Here is an 8,910-nt window from a genome sequence, read left to right on the forward strand (position 1 = left end):
CTCTGCATTAATGCTAATAATGTTGTAAATAAGGTTCATTTTCTTGCAAAAACGATCGATTGGCTTCACAAGACATCAATATGTCACCAGGAGTTGTGGTGATTACTTTTGTATTGGATATATCTGCTGTTTGCATTATATGAATCACAGAGCACTGGGGCTTCTGCTAAATTTCTTTATTGTTTTACTAAAGAAAAATTTCATATCGGAAGGCCTAAGGGTCAATAAATAAACAGCAATTTTTCATTTTTGGGTAAACTATTTCTTTAAGTGCAAGGAAACAGCAGCATTGACATACTAGTCTTGTGTGTCCTGTAGAAGAAAGATGAACATGATACATTGAAATGACATGAGTGTAAATAAAACATAACTAAATTCGTTTAAGTCAACCGTACCTTTAATAGTTGATTATTGTCATATTGAGGTCATGTATCTTGTGTTTAATCAAACAGTTAAGCATGTATGCTAATGTGTTACTCTATGTCAGACATTAGTTTTCAAGTCATGTGCCAAAACTTTTGGCGTGGGGTTTTTAAAGGCCTTGCGGAGACATGAAGCTCATCTGATGCCCAGCAGGGAGCGTCTATCAAGCTTTCAGATCAATATCAACTGACACCGATGTCATTCGTTTTCTCTAAACTAATACATTAAGATTCCCACCAAACTCAGCATGCACATTAGGCACTGATTTGCATAGCAGAAGCTTTGCTCGAACAGTGAGATTCCGACTTGAAACGCAGATGAAACTGCAAACCTGACGCTGGGAATTAATAATTTTGAGTGGAACATCAAAGGCTCGCGTCCTCTCTGCTCCAGTGGGGACAGCAGCGGCTGCGTCTTCCTTCTGCACGTTACGTCCTGTTTGGGATTATAGACCAATGAAGAAGAAACCATTAGAGAAGATGAAACAGAGTTTAAAAACAGCAGGATGCTGGGTAATTATTTCCTAAATGCACGGCATCCTGATGTTGCACTGAACAATGTGGCTCCCTTGCAGTGCGTGGTGAGCAGGTATGACTGAGATGGCATACATGCGCGCACACACACAACACATGCGCGCAAACCAGAACATAAACACACAGACCTCTTTGAAATGAAAAACAGATGTTTCACCGCAGAAGCACAGTTCTGTGCAAACAACACAAATGCTTGTTAATTCTCATCAAATGTTTACTTATCAGATTACCGAACCATTGGCATGAAAGATTACATTGTTGAGGTTTTTTAACTCATGCAATAATGGTGTAGAAAAAGTAAAAATGCCGTAAAACTTTAGGTACAGATGCGTGTTGTCTAAGGCACTGTAAATGGTTGGTACAGTGTTGTCATAAGAGACCCTAAGGAATGAATGGAGGAGCAAAAGTTTTGATAAGTGGGTCATTCTACGGACATTTCCATTTTTCTGTCCCTAGCCTTTACAGAAATATTACACTTTAGGGTTAATTTTTTTATATTTTAAAATGAAACAATATGTTATTTGAACAATTACACCTTCTTGATCCATCAAGTGCTCGTCCCCACAGTCATGTACAGAGGGAAAATGCTTTATTTTGAGATGAAAAACAGTGTTTTCTTCCATTTAAAATACAATAATGTGTCCATAACTATCAAATATATTATGTAAATTACATTAAAAAACAAAATGCTATATAAATATTATAAAATATATAATGAAAGTAGTGGTCCCCTGGAGTTGTGTCACTGGTGTTACCGTTTAACAAAAAAACTCTTATTTTTAAATAAAAATCACACTGATGACATCAATTGACTTCCTGGTTTCACTTTCCTGGAGATCTATGAAGAGAAGTCCATGATAAGTACACTGTATCTTTTCAGTTATCAGAAATCTTCTCATTTATCTCATGATTTCATATGAAGCTTTTAGTTTAAGTCACTGGTATGACCTCCTTTATTGTTTGGGAATTGCAAAAAAACTAGAATAAAAATGAATTAAACTACTTAATTTAGTGAGTAGGCTATACAATGATTGACAACATGTGGTTTGATACTTTGCAGCAGTCATTTTATAAAATGCAATTTTCATGAAAATTGTCACTGGTGTTACTGTCACCTTACAGGTAACACCAGTAAAGATCAGTAACACCAGTGACTGGAGATTGTTGTGTCACTGGTGTTACTGTGTTTTTTTCTTTCACATTAAATAAAATCTTTCACATGTGACATGATGATAATTTTAAATGCATTCTGCTACACTTAAGAATTAAGCTTTAGAGCTGAAAAATTTATAAATAATATTTCATAAAAACTTTTAATATTGCTAAAGAAGTAAGGTAACACCAGTGACAAAAAAATGGTGTATGCAGTCTTTAAGTACATGCACAAAAAAAAAAATCATTAAGCTGTCATTTATGTGTACTCGTATAGTCAAAGAGTAATCTAATAATGCGGTCTAAATATTAGAAAAAGAAATAAATTTTTAGACATCTTGACATAACAAAAGTGGACGTTTCTGTAGAATGACCCAAGTGGTGATAAAATTAATTTCTTAAATAATACAGATTGAGTGAATAAGAATTTTGTTCAGACAAACACTAAATGATCTGAAATGGCAGCATGGCTCTGTGTTGGTTGGTACGACCACATTAAAGGACAAGTTCGGTATTTTACACTTAAAGAACTGTTTTCAGATTGTTTATGATGAAATAGAACGGTTTTGACTGAAATTTCGACATTTGCGGCTGCCCCGAGAGTTTTTGGGTGTTTGTGTTTCGGCTCCTGCCTTTGCAATGTGTTTGGTGGTGCACCGGAACAATCCCTTCCAAAATGCACCAAACCCTCGCCTACAAAGACGCGAAACCCATCGAGTGGTCAGGGGTGTTCAATGATATGCTCACACAAAAATCGCGTTAAAAGATGCTTTCCAACAGGTGTTTTACCATTCGTTGTAAACTTGTGGACCTATTTTTCCAAACGCCTCACACCCGTACATTCTTCCGCTTAGAGCTTGAATAATAAACACTCCAGCCCAGCTGGTGGCGCTAATCCGCCTTTGCCAATTGCAAGAATAGAAACAAAGTTCCCGGCGTGGAGTAATACCGTATCTCACAGCACATCTAATACAAGTCAATGGAGTTGGACAAAAACTACGATAAAACCTGTTGGAATGCGTATTTTGCAGCGATTTTTGTGTGAGCATACCAGTGAACACCCCTGACCACTCGCTGAGTTTCACGTCTTTGTAAACGAAAGTTTAATATGCATTTTAGGAAGGATTGTTCCAGTGCACCATTAAACCCATTCTAAAGGTAGGAGCTGAAACACAAACACCCAAAAATTCTCTGGGCAGCCGCATATGTCGAAATTTCAGTCAAAACCGTTCTATTTCATCATAAACAATCTGAAAACAGGGCTTTAAGTGTAAAATACCGAACTTGTCCTTTAATTATTGTGAGTATATTAATTATTGTAACTAGTCGTCAAATACGTCATGACAAAACACACAGTTACAAGACTTGTTGTTCACACTTAAACAAAACTTACTGATCTCTAAATAAGCTCAAAATAATAATAGATGCATACCTGTAAAACCTCCCGGTTTTCCCAGGATTCTCCCGTATTTTACTATTTTATCCCGACATCATTCCGTTTAAATAATTCTCGTATTTCTTCCGTATTTCAAAAATTTCTATAAAAAAACTCCCACTAAAGCAGGTGGCAGTATATCTGTAACATATCACTCAAATGACACCCGCCAAAGAATAGCAGTCGAAGAAGAATAAAAGAGGATGTTAGGGTTTGGGAAATTTCCCTTACTTTTAAATCCCAATGCTGACAGGTATGAACAGATGATGAATGAATGCTTCAAGAACCCGGTCATTATTTAGCACCATTACAAAGCTAGCAATAGCCAGGATATTATTTAATACAACTCGGCTGAAGAAAGAAAGTCATATACACCCAGGTTTGCACGAGGAGCGGGGGTTGGGGGTTAAATTCGGGGCTTTTTTATTTTTGAGTGAACTATTCGTTAAACACTTTAAAATATGTGCAATATCATTGCTCGGACTTTGGTTAGGGATTTTGAGAGACTCTTAGGCCTATTCCACACGGACACAGGTATTCTTATAACCAGAGTTTTTCCTCTTGCGTTTAAAAAAAATCTAGTCCAAGTACTCCCAAAAGTGCTATACCGCCATACAATTAAATCCGCTTAGAAAAGCGCTACGTTTTATTTTGTGCCACCATACTTGCTCGTATAACTACTCGTCTTAAATAGGAAAAACGTTGATGTGTTTGGTCACTTCTAACTTTATCTCTGTTTGGTACCATTGAATGAATGGGGCTAAGCTAAATGCTATCAAGTGTTGACGCGCGCCACAGCGCTTACGTGCACGCACACAGATGATAGAGGGATATATCAACAATTCTTAGTTAAGGTAATAACTTATTTTAATATTGAAAATGAGTAGACTATTCCTTTAAAAAGAAATCTCTGCTTACATGAAAACGCAAAAACACGCTTTTACACGCTGTCAAGAGCATGCCACACCAGTAGGTGGGGATATAACCCTAATCGTAAAGCCACGTTGGCCAATCAGAAGCCTTAATCAGAAGCAAAAACACCAGTTTTACTGTCTACACGACAAAACTGCAACCAGTGTTTCTGAAAAACCTCACCCTGGCAGGAGTTTTACATTTTTTTTGTTTCAGTGACCTGATACTGCTTTTTCATGTGGACGAACGGTCGAACCGTATAAAAAAAGTCACAGTTATAAAAATACCCGTGTCCGTGTGGACCAAGGCTTGAACCGGTTCACGGAACAAAAACCAGAAACTTTTGATGTTTTGCAAGGAACAGAAACGAAACCAGAAACTTCTCATCGGAGAAATGAGAAGCTTGCCACCAGCAAGTAGCCTACACAAGCCTAAGTCTCTAATGCTCAATCATAAGAGGTAAATATTGTATACCAAGTATCTTAAGATGTTTGTTTTTTAATACTAATTAGTGGTGTAACAGTCACAGTTGATCCGTGATCCGTACAGATCACGACCCACGGCTCGGCTCTCGATTAGTGGATTAATACGCAAATTTAAATTTGCACGTGTTTCAAAGGCTTGCAAATGTTAACACTGATTTTAAACAATTTAAACATGATTATCCATATGCCCTTCAAAGATCAGAACTCTTGATGTATAAACTTGAGAGAGAGTTGCGCTACTGTGTCTCATACTGTAGTTAATTAAAATACATTTGGCGAATAAAGCACTAAAAACAACATAATTTTCACTTTATGTGAAGCGACTGTTTATGCTGTATCTTCTTCCTGAAGCGCCGTTTGGAATTCGTCCTCCGTCTGTGTGTGTGTGCACGCGTGTTTTAGTGAACTCAACAAATGTAGGCATGTCAGAATTACAGTTATGCTGCTTACATAATGTAGCCTTTTTTAATGTTTGATGACAAGATAGAGACTTAAATTATTAGTCTACATAATTTCCCTTAAGTTTAATGTCCTAATGATCAGCCTACTTATTTGTATGTCCCACAGCTGACATGGAACGTTATTAACCGTTTCGGAAACTTTATTTTTGTTCTAACCGGATCAGTTAAACGTTAATTTTAGGGTTAAACCAAAAACCAGAAACGTTAAAATACTGTTTCTGTTCAGAACAAACCAATTGGGAAAAAATCTGGTTCTATGCTCTGGTGTGGACAAGGCCTTATTGTTACCTACACACATAAATAGTTCAAACCGAATGTGAAATTGATTTCCTTATCGCGTATTTACTTTGTAAGTGTGCTGGATGATAAAATGACCTAAATTACATTGACATTTAGCAATTGATCCATTCTATAAATCCCAAAATATTATAGAGAACTAAGCAACCACCAGTAAGCAACAACCCAGGAGACCTAGCCAATATTGTGGTGGTGAGTTTTGCACAGCGAACATCACTACTTTATGTAGACATTGTGTGATGCAGTTTACATGTGGTAAAATATCTGTAATGCACAGCTCCAGTCTTGTCTTACTGCTTTAATAAAGATGTAGAGTATGTTATGATCCTGCACTACAGCAACACATTCATTCTGTTCTTGTCAACTTAACCTCCTCTTCATAAAAACATTGAAAAAAACAGACCCCCCTCCTCCAACCTTCACCCTTCCCCACACTTCACAATCCCTCGCTCGCTCCATTTGAAAAGAGGAGAAGATAGAGAGACCGCCACTGCTTCAATTACACAAAGACTCAGTGACCCCCAACCGGTTACATTCACTCTTCCTGTGGTTCTCTCTGCAGGAATTCTAAAGACCTTTTAGCCATGCGGACCGAACACGGGCCACCCTTTCCTCCAGCCGTCCCCCCACCCGCTCTTGTTCAGATTAATCATGTGTGAAATGGAGGCTGCAAACTGTGGATGTCACAGGTTGAGCTTGCGGCGGGTCGGGCCCATCAGCTGGTCCACACTGAACGGCAGCGCTCCGTCAGGCAGGTGTTAATAAAGACTCGCAGGTCTGTCGGGGTCAAACGCACGAACACGCACGCACAATACTTACATACGAACCCACAAATGTGTGTGTTATTGTACATTGGGAAAAGCAAAAACCAAGATTTCAGAGAAGATGTGGTGGCTTTCTTTCACGTTTGCTTTCTTCCTCTCTGTCTCAGAGAGATCGGGTTGACCCACACTGATCTTCAGTAATTTGACTGTGAATGTAGAGGTGATGTATTGTTCTGTAATTGGAGCTACTGAAATTAGGCCTGAATGCTGTATTATCACACCTCATTCAGTCATTACTGCATCTGATCACGGCTCACTGGAGATTGTATTCCTCAACTTCACATCATCGCAAACAGACTTAACAGCTGCTGGAATATATCCATGATGGATAATACATATTATATCAAACGCGCTATAATGCTGTTGTGAAGGGGGGCATAGAAACAACACATGATTGCTCTTAAGTTGCTCTTTCATATGAATCTCACTCATTTGAGGTAAAAACGAACTTAATTTTGAAAAAAATTAATACATTTGGTCTAAATCTGTTCTTTAAATGCAGACGTTGGTATGTTAGCAAATCTAAGCATAGCTTACACCATCACAGAAAAAAATGGTCAAATGGTCACTGGGGCGGTACCCTTTAAAAATGTCCTAATATCTACCATTTAGGTACAGATATGTATACATTTGGCACCTCTACAGTACCAATATGAATTATTTACGCGCAAAAGTGTACGTCTTTAAAAGATACTGCCCCAGTGACAGCTAGAGACCATTTTGTTTTGACAGTGTCACTTCAAACTTCAAGAGAAGATAAATTTAAGAAGATAGTAGTTTCTCATAGACAAAGAAACTGAGACAGAAGACAATAGACCCTTGTTGCTATTGGTCACTTTAAACTAATTGAAACCTCAATACCATCATACTTTATGGTAAACCAGTATAGATTTAGCAAACCGGACTCGGAAAGAAAAAACGGAAAACGAGAGCCGGTTTACAGACTGGATGAGACAATCTGGAGGAAACAGTTTGAAAGATGTTGTTCTTCGTTGCTTCTCTGTCACCCCCCGAGACGGCAGCACTCTGAATGTGTCAAATCTCTCTTTCTCTCTTTAAGAAATTAATTACCGCTCCTCCTCTTTTCCTCTGCAGCTCTTTTGATAGGGCCTTTTCTGCTCTATCTAAAGAGGCTCCTCCATAGATTTCACTTGGCACCAAGTGCACACAACATTCGGCAAGAAGTAATGTAGATCATTTTTATTCATTGCCTCAAATTGTCAGCAATTATGTGCGTCAGTGGCCACCTGCTTGTTCTGAATGGCAGCGGGTCTGGCAGTGTGTGCGCGCACGCCTGTGCGCGTGTGTTAGGAGGGATTACACTAACAAGAAGCGTACAAGGCCTCCAGTTGCAGGTGAAATGGCCCTTCTTGTTAGGATAATGAGTGGTCAGAGGCTGTGTGTGCCCAGGCTGGAATAGACGGCTTGAAAAGCAGGATTACCAGCCCCCACGACACACACACAAAACCCTGAACAAACCGGGGTCACGGCAGACCCCAACCTCTACACGGCTGGCACACGACACAACATGAGCAGTGGCTTTTTCAAGTGTTTGAAAGAATCACACACACAGAAAGCATCATTAACCAATAAAATATTTCATTTCTTCTGCAGTATAACACGTGTGTTTTCATGTGAAAAAGCCATCCTTTTCCAATTTATTTAACCTACATCATACTGGAAAGAGAAGAAAAAGGATAAATACACAAAGACAGACAGACAAACAGAGGGAGAGACAGACCACAGACAGACAGATAGAGCACAGACAGACAGAGAGGCAGGCAAAGAGGCAGACAGACAGACAGTACACAGACAGACAGTGCACAGACAACGAAAGAGTCAGAGAGACAGACAGCCAAAGAGACAGACAGACACAGACCTACAGCAACAGACAGATAGACAGACAGGGCGCAGGCAGACAGACAGACAGACAGAGCACAGACAGACAGACAGACAGACAGTGCACAGACAGACAGGCAGACAGTGCACAGACAGACAGACAGACAGACAGACAGACAGGTAGACAGTACACAGACAGATAGACAGACAGGGCGCAGACAGACAGAGCACAGACAGACAGACAGACAGAGCACAGACAGACAGACAGTGCACAAACAGACGGACAGAGAGTACACAGACAGACAGCAACAGACAGACAGACATACAGACAGACAGAGCACAGACAGACAGACAGACAGACAGAGCACAGACAGACAGTGCACAGACAGACAGAGACAGACAGACAGAAAGACAGGCGGATAGACAGACAGGCAGATAGATAGATAGATAGATAGTATAGATAGATTACAGACTGACCGATAGTGCACAGACAGACCGATAGACAGACAGTGCACAGACAGACAGACAGTGCACAGACAGACAGACAGA

The 8,910-nt window shown here is 39.5% G+C and overlaps 1 protein-coding gene across 2 annotated transcripts in view; it reads right to left on the minus strand.

The window, feature by feature from the left end:
• Positions 1 to 405: 405 nt before the first annotated feature.
• Positions 406 to 8,910, minus strand: part of cirsr (corepressor of RBPJ and splicing regulator) — a 50,612-nt gene continuing 42,107 nt past the window's right edge. For both annotated transcript variants that reach the window (XR_008646825.2, XR_008646824.2), the window contains exon 13: positions 406 to 858. The gene's annotated coding sequence lies outside the window, so the exon portion shown is untranslated. The remainder of the gene's footprint in view (positions 859 to 8,910) is intronic.

Source organism: Misgurnus anguillicaudatus, chromosome 17 (assembly GCF_027580225.2).
Source record: "Misgurnus anguillicaudatus chromosome 17, ASM2758022v2, whole genome shotgun sequence".
Lineage (NCBI taxonomy): Eukaryota > Metazoa > Chordata > Actinopteri > Cypriniformes > Cobitidae > Misgurnus > Misgurnus anguillicaudatus.